Genomic DNA, 15,682 nt, shown 5'->3' with positions numbered 1-15,682 from the left:
ATTTCCATGAATCCCCATGAAAAGGCATTCCTCGTTTTTCCCAGTTTTTTTCACAGTTTATATATGAATATGCCAACACTTTGCTTTAAAATAAATATTTACTTAAACCACTGCAAACATACACACAGGAACATAATCATACACACTTTTCAATATTGTTGTTAAAGGATTAAATGGTTGGTTGGATGCATGCATGAATACCAGACTCACTACCAGATCTGCTCAAGGGCGGATTTGCAACATGAACAACAATGTTGTAAGTATCTGTGTAGGGTTTGTGTGTTCGCATGCAATAAGCTCCCCTTACCAAACAAACAGGCAATGAGAAAGGAGGGGAGTATTGCCAACCTGCATGCTGTGTGTGTGTGTGTGATTCGGTATCAGTGATTGTTATGTTGAAGCAAATGACGTTATTACAAAATTCCTGTGGTCACATCAAAATCAATTTACAATAGAAATTTCGAAAGAACCACACAGAGTATGGTTTGGGTTATCCAACACCAACACCAACACCAACACCGCCACCACCACCTCAACCAGCAACATAAGCAAATATTCAAATTCAATCTAATATCGACCAGAGCAATATGATGACTGTTGATGAAAAAGGCTGTCGTTTGCTTAGATGGATGCATGCATGTATGGATGGATGGGAAAGAAATGGCGTAGAGACACCACCCAACCCCATTTCAACCGTACAACAGAACCCCCTCTTTTCGGTCTTCAGTTTTATTTGTATATTGAAAAATTGTTGAGGTTTTCAAAATCAAATCAATTTTTAGTAAAAAGGTCGCCTAAATTTTGCAATAACAGTGTGGTGTTTAGTAGCCAACATTTTTTTGTCATCAAAGTTTTTTATATGGCAAGGATTGTTTTAATATTAAGAAGTAAAAAAGTGTTAGGTTTGGCCGGGCAGGAATTTAAATGCCTGAAACATGAGCTAAATTCATCAAAATACCGAATATCTCGATATACCGTTGTAGGAAAAGACTTAAAGGAGGACCTATATGGACACCTTTCAGTCTGAAAGAAAATAAGAAATAAGAGAATAAATAAGAACTTCAAATAAAAAATTTCAAACAATTCAATTGGAATTTGTGGCTACATCGTCAAAAACCAAGGTTTATATGTGTAAACGGTATCTGTATTTGTATTGATTCAAGAGTTACAGCCATTTTATTGCATTCATTTCGAAACATGTATTTTGAAAATGTTTCGCTTAATGAGGGACAGATTGAGCCAATTTTGCATGTGGGTCATATACCAAAAGTACTAAAAATGAATAAATTTGGTATCATTTGGTGTTGGAAACAGATTTGTTACACGACGAGTTAGAACTCTATCTGTTACTCCCCTAATTCAGAAGGAATGTACCCATATTTCCCAACTCCTAACCTGATATAAGTTTGGTAAAGATGCCAGGGTGTACCGATCCCTACATTCGAGAGTTATTATGCAGACCAGCACGCCAGATAGGTGGTATAAAATGTTTAATCCTATGTAGCCGTCAACAGGGATATAATGTATCATTATACCCTACACCACAATCAGGGTCAGGGTATTATGCCTTGTGCATCTGTTTGTAACAGGCAAAAGGAAACGAGATACACCCATAGTTCCTTTTGATGATCTGCATAGAATCACATCACGATCTAGATGACATTTTGCACAAATCATTTATTTGACCCAGGGACGAACCCTAGGAAATTGGAGATAATCGGTGAAAATTCAGATTTAGCTCTCATAAATATCTTCGTCCTATTTGGCTTTTGTTTTGTACCAAACATGTAATATCAGCATGTATGGAATTTTGCACATACGACGAAATTAGGCCTAAAAATAAGTATGCCAAATTTGATCGAAGTCGGTTCCGATTTGCAGCCGTAATATGCACTCTGTAGCAACAATGTCATGCGTACGGCTCATGCCGTGTATATATATATATATATATATATATATATATATATATATATATATATTTAGACAAGCAAGTTTGGCACTAAAAATACCAATACATATATATATATATATATATATATATATATATATATATATATATGTGACCAATTTTTCCGGGCGAAGTGCTTTTTGAGGTGATCGACACTTTGGTATTTTTAGTGCCAAACTTGCTTGTCTAAATATTCCAGACACAATAGTCCAACGGAGATTTTGGTGAAGCGAGGAAACTCATTTTGTCCAAGGTCTGCGGGCAAAATGTTTGTGTGCCCAAAGCTTTATTAATACACCCTCCAGAATATTTTCTATTTGGGATCCAAAATGTTTAACATACATTTCTAACTAAATCGATGGTGTTTTCCAAATAGCACAAACAAGTTTTTTGGGCCGAAATTGATTTGATCTATTGAAAAACTAACCTGTCAAAGTGCACTCACTATTCTTTAAATCAGGTCGTTTTCTTTCCCTTTTACCAACATGGGCTATGGGATGGTTTCTATTCTTTGGGATCTAAGATAAGACATTAAGATAAAAAATACACTAAATTAGGCAATGCCCGTATATGGGAACTACAGGGTGAGATAAAAAATGCAACAAGGTCAAAAGCCATAATTTTTACATTTTTTTCGAGACTTTGGTATTTTTTAGTGCCAACCTTGCTTTCCAAAATACAACAGACACAGTAGTCCAACGGATTGGTATCCGAAGATTTTGGTGGTCATTGTGCGCTGGAAATGAAACGATGAACCTCATTTTTGTAACCATTCTGATGCCGATTAATACGAGCGGAGAGCGACCATCGGCTGTTATGGCGGCCCACACCATCACCATGGCCGGCGCTTGAGTTCTGTTGCCCAACCGAAGGTGCCCATTTTCAGCTGATCTCTTTGGCAGGTAAACACGATCATTTTGTTTGTTTACAAACTGCTGGACAACGAATGTTTTCTCATCGGAGAAACCCACTTTCGGCCAAGCGAAGCAACTCTTTAGCTCTTCTGAGTCTATTTTCTTTCTTTTGCGGTGAAAGTTCTAGCACTTTTTGGAATTTCAATGGCTCAGGGTTCAATGTATGCTGAATGATATATTGCGATATGTTCAGCTCACGAGCCATTTTTCAGCCACTGCGACGCGGGTTTCGATCAAGTGGCTTCTTTACTTTTCGAACCATTTCTGTTTTCTTCCGTCCACTTCCTTGACGTTGAGCTTTGCTATCAGTATCGAGGAAACGAGCGATGGTACAAGACACAAAAGATTTATTCACATTTAAATGCAGGAGTACTCTAACGATAGCCACTTGTGGGTTTCCAGCCAAATGTAAAGAAATCACACTATCACGTTGATTTCCATTACGAATAACTTTTTTCTGGAGAATTCTTACCAAAATGCTTTTGTACGCTTGTAAACAATATAATGAGCTGTCACTGGAATAATTTTAACAGCTGTCGGACGAGTAGCTTAGAAATGACAGCAGTCTGAAATTGGTTGCAGTTTTTTCATCTCACCCTGTAAGACTGGCTTTCCTGCAAACTTCCAAGATTCTCTATATAAGGTATTAATGGATTCTTTTTATAAGCAACAAACGGGATAGCAAACTTAATATACCTGGTATACTATGTATGGTGGAGGTTATTAATATAATCAAACTCTTAATTGGCACAATGATCGAGGTTTGGACGGCCTTTGAAAAGTATTTAATTTTAATAATATTTTTTTTTTAACTTTAGAACAGTTCTAAATTGTTTTCACCATTTGCTTGATTTTGTAATAAAATATAAATTTTGAATGAAAATTTCTTGCTTTTCATTGATATGCCATAAAGACAGCCATAGAAATGAAACATGTGTAAAAACCAATAAATTTCTATGTCACTTTGGTGATCATCGTATATCACTGTGATGTTGTTTTGTTTAAAAATAGTTTGCCTCTGCTCTATCTCTTTCTCTTCCTCTCATTTTGTGGAACAAACGAATTGTGTAGTTCGCTTGTTGGTTGCTTTTGTTGTTATTGCGGGTAGTGTTGCATTAGAAATAATAAGCTTTTAGAAGTTGTATGTAAACATATTCAAATGCTTGCGATAACAAACCACAGATGTTAAGTGTTTTCCAAGTGCTTTTCGGTTGTAGTGGCACGGAAGCCAAACAGTCAGTGTCTTTGTCGTCGTCGTCCTCTTCCCGTTATGACTTACATGATGGTATCCATAGGGTTGTGTTGCAGCTACCGTCTCTACCGTTTGGCACAGTGTGGCCACAATGCTCGATTTTTTTTGTCGATTTCGGTTTCTTTTCACATTTGTTTATTAAACATTAAGAAGTTTAAAAATAAAACCAAACAAATCGATTGCTGAAATCTATATGCCGATCATTGGTTGGCATCATCAACGTCATTAAAGTGTGATCACTTTTTTTTTGTTACCCCTCCCCCACTAGTGTGGCAAGGGGGAAATGGGGACAAGGATGGAGGGTGTACAAAAGTGTGGCAATTGAATGATGTTGATATATGTGGTCTTTGTCTCAATTCGTCTGTCTTCGGCTGAAGTTGCATAGAACGGCGTATGCCAAAACACCCTTCCATCGGAACGCAGTGCTTGAAGAAGCTTACCTTTTTGTTCTTGTCTAAATTATTGGAAATTTCATATCAAAACAAACTTCTAATGTAATTTATAGCTATGTGTGTTTGGGGGGATCTGTTATTTGAAAGCACCGAGGAGCCAAGAAGCATTCTTGTGCCAACATTGTAATGTTGCAACTTCCCCGTTTTCATTTGAGAATTATCAGAAATTGGTGGGGGTGCTTTGTTTTATAAACATTTGTGATTTGTCATTTCCGTCGCTGCTGCATTAAATTAATGCCGATAATATCAAGTATTTAGGAAATCCCGCAATTAACACTTGAAATTTGTATTGTTTTTTTTTTTTTTTTTTTGAAGCGGTGTCGATTGCCAGCATATTAGGTCATTTGTGGAGACATAAGTCAGCTTTCACGAATCATATACCAAAAATAGTCAAATTTTTAAATCCTTCAACATTTTCTTATTATCGTGCTGAAAAATGCAATTTATCAATTCAAAAAAATACTGAAAATTTTTTTCTTCCTATGTACGAATATGAATAAAAGTATTTCATTTCATTACTCTCCACAAAACGACAAATGATCACAGACCGACCAGAAGTGTACATACAAAATCAGCGTTATCTGCTTTATTATAATCAGAATCATGTTATCCATTTAAACGACATTAACGTACGCATGCCTGCCTGCCACACCATTACCATCAACATTAACACTGTGTGACTGTTGTGGCTGTAGATGGATGCTTCGACAACAGACGTCGCAACGTTCATACTGTGATTTCACTAATGGTGACGACTTGGGAGCCTGTGACTATATGGATGGAGACTTCACGAGAAAATCAAAAACAAAGGCAATAATTCTGCTGCATCAGAAAACCGCTATAAATGTTGTGAAGAGAAAAGAGAACAAAAAATGCAATGCGAAATTGTCGATAGCTATTGACTAAGGCCCTGAAAATGTGGGCCTTATTTTTTCGTAAGATTTTAATGTGGTTCCACACCTCAATTTATATTTAGCTTTTCTGTATGTATATGCAACGTGGTGTAGGGTATCATAAAGTCGGTCTAGCCCGACTTTGGCCTTACTTTACTGGTTTTGACTTGTTGAGTTGCATTGTCCAGCGCTATAATAATGAAATGGTAGATGATTTAAAGATGTTGCTAGTTAGTGTATTAAAATAGTCAGTTTTTATACCCTCCACCATACATAGTATGGAGGATATATTAAATTCGTCATTCCGTTTGTAACTCATCGAAATAATCATTTTAGACCCAACAAAGTATATATATTCTTGATCAGCGTAAAATTCTAATACGATTTAGCCCTGTCCGTTCGTCTGTCCGTCTGTTGTAATCACACTACAGGCTAAACGAATTAAGATGGAAAGGTACAATTTTGCCCAGATCTCTATTTTGTCTGCAGGCAGGTAAACTTCGAAGATGAGCTATATCGGTCCACGATATCGTATAGCCCCCATATAACGGTACCCCCGATATCTGGTATTCTGATGATTTTAGCCACATTTTCAAAGGAATTGTATGAAAACCCACGCAAGCAGTTCTCTAAGAGCACTTTATCTCTTGGTAGAGAATTATCTATATAGGTCCACGATATCGTATAGCCCCCATATAACGGTACCCCCCGATATTCGGTATTTTGATGATTTAAGCCACATTTTCTAATGGAATTGTATAAAAATCCACACGAGGAGTTCTTTGTGGGCACTTTACTCCCTGAAAAAGAATTGTCTATATAGGTCTACGATATCGTATATCCCCATATAACGGTACCCCCCGATATTCGGTATTTTGATGATTTTAATCGCATTTTTCTACGGAATTGTCTAAAATTCTACACAAGGGGTTCCTTGTGAGCACTTTACCCCCTGAAAGGGAATTGTTTATATAGGTCCAAAATATGGTATAAACCCCATGTAACGGTATACCCTGATATTCGGAATTTTGATGATTTTAGCCACATTTTCCAATGAAATGGTCTGAAATTCCGCACAACAAGTTTCTTGTGATTACTTTATTCATTGAAAGAGAATTATCTACATAGGTCCACGATATCATATAGTCAACGTATAATAGTACCCCCCCCCCCCCCCTATATTCGGTATTTTAATGATTTTAGCCACATTTTTAAACGGAATTGTCTGAAATTCTACACAAGGGGTTATTTGTGAACACTTTACCCCCTGACAGGGAGTATGGTATATCCCCCATACAACGGTACCCTCCGATATTCGGCATTTTGATGATTTTAGCCACATTTTTAAACGTAATTGTCTTAAATTCTATACAAGGATTTATTTGTGAGTACTTTATCCCTAGACATAGATTTGTCTATATAGGTCCACAATATCGTTTATCCCCCAATATATCGGCACCTTCCGAGATTTTAACAGAATTTTTAATGGATTTTATTTCTATATTTTGAAAATACCGCGATTCGTGTCAAATAGTGGAGGGTATTCAAGGTTCGGCCCGGCCGAACTTACTGCTTTTTTACTTGTTTATACTCTCTTATATGGCTAGAGAGGGTATATATCATTTGATACGGCACAAACGTGCCTCATCGTAATAACGTTTTTAAACTCTAGGTCTCTTTGGGCCAAATCCGTTTCGGGATATTTGGAGTCGATCTAGCCATGGTCGTCCGTCCGTTTGTCTGTCTGGCTGGCTGGTATGCACGATAACTCTCGAAGGGAGTATTTGATTTGGTCCAAACTTGGTACGTAATATTATTATCAAGCATAGATCGAGTTCTGAGATGGGCAATATCGGTACAGTGCCCCCACAAAAGGTCGAATTTTTCAAAAAAAATATGTTACTTATAAAATGTGATGTAACAGTCCGATTGCCTTCAAATTACACATATCCGAACATTTTTATTAACCCAAGGTCTGGTGTAAAGATGGAATATATCGGTCCATTCCTTCTTGTAACTCTCCCACAAAGGGACACAGTTCTGAAAATCCATGAAGCTCATAAAATGCCAAAATTACATCTGATTCCATTCAGGCTTAGTACATCTCAATATTTCCATCAACTCCAGATCAGTTATAATGATGGTAGAGATCGGACTATTATGTCTGATACCTCCCCCACAAAGGCACAAGGCTTTTAATAACCAAACTTCGGTCTACCATATCTCCATGTGTAAAACCTAGAAATCAACTATGAACTCAATATCAAATTTCAGAATTTCAGCTTTTCGCTTTTATCCCATTGTCATATTTAGTTCCATTTAGTAAAATCATAGTGCGCATATTCAAAACCAGATATTCTCTCAACCATGGTCACCAAAAGTGACTTTAATATCAAATTTCAGAATTAAAGCTCTATCTCTACTCTCAACACCAAATTTTAGTACCGTTTAGTACGCATATACAAAACAATCTATATTTATCCTTCCTAGGCACTTTACTTTTACTTTTAAATTTGGCATTTATTTATTTTAAATTGTCAGATTATACATTATATACTTAATGGCTACAGTATAAAATAGATTAGTAAATAAACATTCTCCTTTGCCATAGGGCTTACAATGTAGGAGACTACGATATTAAGATTATATTAGTGCTGCATTTTTATGCTAAGCAATCATTAAATTATTTTAGTGTTTTAATAACATTCGTTGATATAAGTATGCCTTAAAAGTTTAAAAAAGGGCTAATACAAAAATAAAATCAAAACTTAAATCTACCTTAAAACTATATAAACTTAAACTAATCTATTTACAATTATATTATTACTGAGCCGTGTTGTAGACAGGCTCAGAGTCAGTGTCAAATCTGTGATACCTAGGATGGTAGTACATTAGGTGTTCATCATCGTAGAGCACTCCTTCGTCACGTAATTTTAGTAGAGCTGCGGGTGGCAGATGCTTCCTTCTATGAATATAGGCTATTTCCTCTTGATAGTTCAGGAATTGTTCCACTATCCCATTTTCCACGTTTTGGCTTCTTTCCAGAAAGTTTAGCGCATTCCTCATCATGAATACGTCTATCCGGCTGAATTCGATGGCATTATAGATGTTCCTGCAAATTGGTCGTCTGAATATTCCATTCTCGTCAATTGTTGGCCTCATTCCTAAGCACGATGCCAAGATCCTCCTTTCCCATTTCCTTAATCTTTCCATTTGGGCCGAAGATATGTCAGCCCAAACGGCGAAGGAATAGGTTATTATGGGCCGGATAACTTGCTTGCAGATAAGCAGTTTTACGTCCGGCGACAGTCCTCCTCGCATCCTGAATAGCCTCTGGTAGGCGTAATTCATCTTTTTGGCCTTTGACAACACATAGTCCACGTGACGGCAGAAGTCATTTAGTAACATTTAGTACGCATATCCAAACAATCTACATCTCTCAACCCTAGACACCAACGTGATCCAAAATTACTATTATTTGGCCCTCTTCGTTAAAATATAGTACACATTTCCAATACTACCTTCATATCTCAATCCCAGAAGAGAGACCTTAATAAAAAAATTTGAGGATTCCAGCTCTATCCCTTCATCAAGTACCAAATTTAGTACCATGTAGTACTGTTCATACAAACATAGGACACATTTCCAAATCACCGCCTGATCTCAAACACAGATACTTTCAATAATCAAGATATCAAATTACAGAATTTTATCTCTATCACTTCACCCAATACCTCCATATGTCCAGGATATACATGAACAGCGACTCTAATATTAAATACCAGATTTCCGTTTTAGAAGTTTAGTACTATTTTGAACCTTTTCGTAATCTTAATGTTCGAATTTCAAAAAAAACCTCTTGGTATCATGCACACCATTAGTGACTCCCATTCCAAATTTCAGAATTCTAACTCATTCTGTTTGTCCGATACAAAGTACTCAATTTTTAGTACAATTTGGTACTTTTCGTGCCCTTTTAGTACGAATTTCCAAGTACACTTCGGTTTATCTATTTTCCTTTCCATCGATGACTCTCATTCCAAACTGCAGAACTCTAGCTCATTCCGTTTTTAAAATGCAAAGTACTCATATTTTAGTAAACTATAGTACTTTTCGTACCCCTTTGGTACGAATTTCCAACAACCCAGCTTTATAAAATGATTTCGCACCAAGACTGACCTCGTGCAAAATTCAAAATTCTAGCTTTAGCCGATTCTCAGTCAGTCAGTTATTTCGCTACTTTTTATACAGTTTCTATCTTTTCGGATCTCTTCGCACCAAATGCAAGACTTATGTAAAGACCCAAAACTTTCTTATAATTTCCGGTATTGTAGCGCAAGAATTGACGCCAAGGCCCCATATCCCGCTTAGGCATCTTGGCTAATCTCCCTCGCAAGCTGTTGCATGAGAACCAATTGAAAAGTACTGAGATCCACATTTTATATATGGAAAGATGCAAGCACGCTGGCAGCAAACCATACTCGCTTTACAATCAATGACAACATTGTCCCATCAGCGTAAGATCGTTATCAGCACAAAATTGCCACTAAACGTCACTTTTCTTAAGATCAAAGTGTTGTTAGCGCACGATTGAGCATGCGCACGCATTTTCAATTAAATACAGATCCAGATGCAGACGCACCACCAAAGAAACGAATATGCTTAGCAAAAAAGAAAAAAGCAGAACTTCAATGTAAGATGACGTTATGGTTGACTCTCTATTCTAAGGCGGCTGATGTTGATGCAACTTCATGCTGAACTTGGATAGAATGAATGAACAACAAAAACAAAAAACACAACGGAAAAGGGAAACACTGTAAAATGAACAAACTATCAAAAAACATTATCAGAAGTAATCTAAGTCTTTTCGCACAACAAAAGCCAGCAATCGAAGAAGCTGCCCAGACTGGCACCCCAAACACAAATTACATGAAAAGCCTCAGCTCATCTTACAGTCTTTATTTTCAAGCTGCGACGGGCCAAGCTGGAGACAACAGAGAATTTTTCTTAAAAACAAGGACCACCACACTTGAGTGGCAGTGGCGGTGGTTGGGATGGTGTTGTCGTTGTAGCCTCTGTAACTTTTTGCCAAGATTTATGCAACCGAGGGTGACAACAAATTAATTCACTGTTGGCTGTGCATTGTGAACGACAGACAGACAGACAGACAAACTGTGTGTTGTCCTCTCGCATGAATTGATCTTAAAATCTGATCAATTGTTGGAATAATTTACTTTTTTTTTTTGTGAGCCAACCAGCATCTAACCTGCTTGGTGGAGTGGTCCCTTTCAAAACATGAATGCCGCACATGCCTATATCCTTAGTGTTGTTATCTCTTAATATTGTCATTGTCACAAATTTGCAATAGCAACAAAAGAAGAAGGAAGACAACCAGAAAAGATACTCACCGGGTAGTACCGCCACTAATGGATTACATGACTTTCGCATTATCGCTTTGTTGTGCCAGCGATCTAAAAGCGCAATCAGCTTAAGTAACTAAACACAGCAATAGTAGCCGAAGATGCAACACACACACACACACACATACAGCCAACACCAACGACAGCAACATGACCAAGTGCAACTGCAGCACCTACCTACCGCAACATCCGACAGCAGCATCTGCATCTGCAAGCGACGAACGCTTATCGTAACGATATTTCCTATAACCTTTGCATTCGCGCGCAGTTAGTACGTCTGTCAGATTAAATTTTATTTTTTTGTCGACTGCAAAAATGAAGCGACAAACTTTTTGGTACGCATCTCTCCACTCTAGATCCCGCTTTTTATGACACATTCAAAAGAGGAGCAATAGACAATTTTATTGACTCACTTGAGGGTTAAAATCTTAACCATAAATCATTGTGTTTTTATTTGCAATATTACCAAAGAGTCTATATAACTAAACGGATTTCAAGGAATCTTAATACGAAAATGTCAAATAATGTTGAAGAGAAGGGAACCACAACGTACAGAAATTCCAAAATTAGATAAAAATCTTTCACAATTTTCAACATTTCAGTCAATTAGAAGCTAGCAAATTTTTCTTGCTCCCGTTTGAAATATTTTAACCTCAGACATTAAAGTCTATAGCGTGACTTGTTGTCATTGGGGGAGAATTATTTTTTACTATTCTTCCAAAAACAAGTAAAAACGTAGTAGGTCCCACCTAACTTTGAATACCCACCAACATTTTGAGCAAATTTGGAAATTTTTCAAAACCAACGAAATTGGCAATTTTCAAAAAAAAAAAACAAAAATAAATAAATAAAATCCGTCAAAAATTTTATTAAAATCTTAAAAATACGAATGTAGCCATTACATTAGGGTCTATACGACGACATGGACCTGCATCATCAAAATACCGAATGTAGGGACGTACTAATATATGGGGGCTATACGAAGACGTGGACCTGCACAGACAATTTTCTGACTTAGGCTGTAGTATCCATTGCGAATTTCAAATATTAAATTTTAAACAATTTAGGTGAATAATGTCGCTAAAACCACCAAAATACCAAATATCTGGAGGTACCGTTACATACAATAAAATCCTTTAAAACTTCTGTTAAAATCTTAAAAATACCGAATGTAGCTATTATATTACGGTCTATACGACGACATGAACCTGTGCAGATAACATTTGTCATAAGCCATTACAATATTCAAATGCGTAACTGAAAAAAAAAATCGGTTATAATGTCGATAAAATCAAAATACCGAATATCGGCAGGTACCATTATATGGGGGCTATACGAAGACGTGTACCTGCACAGACAATTTTCTGTCGTAGGCTGTAGTATCCATTACGAACTTCAAATACCAAATTTGAAATAATTCTGATGAATAATGTCGGTGAAATCATCAAAACACCGAATATATCGTGGTTAAGTTATATGGGGGCCACACCTGAACGTGGACCTATATAGTCCATTTTCAATACCAAAAGTGGCAGTGGAGTAAAATTTCATCAACCAACTTCAATTCTTTTGGAAGCTAGAATGATTTTCACAGACGGACTGTAAATGTTAAATCGACATAGAATTTCATGCTGATCAACGATATATATACATTGTGGGGTCTAAAATGTATATTTCGAGGTGTTACAAAAGGAATGGCAAACTTTATATACCGTCCATACTATGGTGAAGGGTATAAAGTAATCCTTATTCTATAAGTTATGAGATCATATATAAATATTTATGGCGTCATAATTGTATATTGAACCATTGACAACAGTTATTTTTCAAACACATTCATCAATAATAAGTTATAAATCCAATTTTATTTAACAACATTTACATATCTAGCAAAAAATGCATACAAACAAATATACCTTGAGAATGTTGAGAATTTACTTAAACGCTTATTTGTCATATTGGTGTTAATAATAGCTAGTCACTCACTCACTCCATGCGCCGATAATTAATCTGGAATTTGTTATTTAGATTTAATTTGAATTAAATAATAAATCTACAAAACAATGCTATGCCACACACACAAAAAACAACAACAGCAGCAACAACAATTGTAATCGCATTAAATGTGACATTTCAAAGTCAGGGGTGCAGGTGTCACACAAGCAACAACTAGTTCACACACTGTCGCGCAAAATACTAGCAGCCACCAAGTAAATTAGAAAAACGTGCTCACATCTCAACAGCACCAGTACTAATAATGATCTTGGCCGATAAAATTAGCCAGAACCCCGCCAGATAGTTGCACGTCGAGGAAAGTGTGAGCGACTTGCAATTAAAAACATTTATGTATGTATGTACGGATGTTTGAACGCATAACACCAAATGATTTTTTAATAAAGCTTGACAACTTAATTTTATTATTTGTTTTGTTTTTTGTTTTGCGCTAAGACTTGTATTTTAATTATTTCTGTGGAAATTCGAAAACAATATCGAACCTTTTGCTGAATTACGAGATTTATTGAGATAAATTGAAATATTTAGGTGGGGACTGAAAGAAATGTTCATTTCATTGTACTATATTTTCCAATCAGTTTAAATGTTTACACTTTTGCTACAAGACCACTATTTTATATAAATCCAATATAAAGATACTTTCCGATTTTCGCTATTTTCAAAATGTGCCACAATTACTAAAAGAATTTGCTGTAATTTGATATTTTGGGTTCTGACTCGGGACAATTTTTGCTCGCATAAAAATATGTGTAGGTCCAGTATTCCTATAGTCCCATATAGCGGTACATGCAGAATTTTAAAGAGTTCCGCAGTCTAAAAAAGCGCTGCCAATCCTTTCCGAAAAAGCTTCAGATTAAGATGTATATAATATATATATTTCCTTCATATTTGACAAAAACTAGGCACCCACCTTCCCAACAATAACTTCGCTGCCATATGCGCCACTATCAGCATTGCTAGTAAAGTGAACTAAATAATCCCTGTATAATCTGCAGCTTAGCGCAAGGTATCAAAACCTGGTATGTGCTAAAATTAAACAACAATTTATGTATTCTACAAATATAATGATGTAATTTTTTAACGTTCATGGATATAACTTCCATAGTTAGTGATATACTCTTCACACAGATTTTGGATAAATTCAAGCATATTGTTTGGGAAATATTTAACAAGTAAGCAAAGGCTATAGCCGTGCGGGGCCGACCATGTGATATCCTACAACATGTTAGAAGTCCTCTTATGTCCTAATCCATTTTGGAAGATTTCGCTTTTGAAACTATGTCACGGAGCACTGCGCAGATATTACCCTTAGCATTTTAAACAGGGACATTTGCGCAATATTTAGTTGTTGCGCAAAAATGCTAGGATTCTTCCCTGTCCTTATCACTCTTCCCAGGCATGCCGAATGGCTCCAATTGTGTATCAGGATTGTTTTTCTGTTTTCGGTTCAAATTTAGATTCATCTATATGATTTTCCTGCATACGATATTTGGATATCGTCGGATATCGCCTGTAAGTAATGCTCGTATCTTTTACACAAACCCAGAGTCCGAAACTCTAACTTCATGCGAGATTTTGTATCCTTTGGTTTCTATTTGTACTATAACGGCTGCAAAATCAGGAAAAATTTTTGTTGGTCAATTTCAACCTCTAAATATATTGCGGACATCTTTGAAAACAATAGGCCTAGCCATTCTGAGCCAAACCCTACCCTTTTCGTGAGGATCGGACGATAATTGCAATATATACAATATCCCCAACCTGTGTTGTAAGGTGAAAAAATATTACAAAATATACACATTAACATTATAAGTCAAATTGAAAAATCGCATGCGATAAAAAATATGAAAAAAATAAAAATATGTAACAAAATACTAAAAATCATCATTATATGCGTCTTTTTATTCGTTTTTTTAGATTTTATCCTTTTATGCCATGAGGGCATTCTGGATTGACAAAATTTGTCAAATTCAGTCCAGCCATTCTTGAGATATAAGCATTTTAGCTAACATCCCTTTCCTTTGTATATATACATTGTATATATTTCGCTATATATATCCGAAATATTTACTATCGGCATCTACTTAACGGTCAGGTTTGACCTGTTCGTCTATTTGTGATTTCGCCCGGATTAAAAATATTCGCGGTTTAATGGAAAATTTGATTTTATTTAACTCAAATGTCATAGCCTTTTTCACCCACTAAATATTACCCGATGACCATCAAAATTGGAAGGCTTCTGCCCAGCCCTAATCTCTAGCCCCATGCTAACTTCCGCGTCGATTTGTCTATAATTGCGACCTGTAGAACAACTGCAAAATGAGAAATTTTTTCAGTTTTTGGTCCATTTCAACCCCTAAATATTATACGATTATCTCCAAAAGAAATAAGGTTCTTTTCTGACCCTAGCCCCACATCCATTCTAAATTTTGTGAAGATCGGGCCATAATTGTGACCTGTAGAGTGATTACAAATTAACATGGACAGACGGACAGACGGACATACATAGCTAGATCGACTCAGCTCGGCGAGCTAGGAAGATCCATATATACTTTCCTATGTGGGAAACCAATATTTCGTGGTGTTATATAATTTTTGGCCCAATCAAACTTATAATTCCCCCAACACATAGTGTTGTAGGGTATAAAAATCGCATGAGATAAAAAATATGAAGAAAATTTAAAAAAAATGTAACAAAAACACTTGTTTATTGGCATATTTTTCCGCGATTTTCTCGGATTATATCTTTTTCTGGCAAGAGGCCGTTTCGAATTAGTGAGGATTGTCAAA

Source organism: Musca domestica, unplaced genomic scaffold (genome assembly GCF_030504385.1).
Source record: "Musca domestica strain aabys unplaced genomic scaffold, Musca_domestica.polishedcontigs.V.1.1 44, whole genome shotgun sequence".
Taxonomy (NCBI): domain Eukaryota; kingdom Metazoa; phylum Arthropoda; class Insecta; order Diptera; family Muscidae; genus Musca; species Musca domestica.
This window is presented reverse-complemented; position numbering follows the sequence as displayed.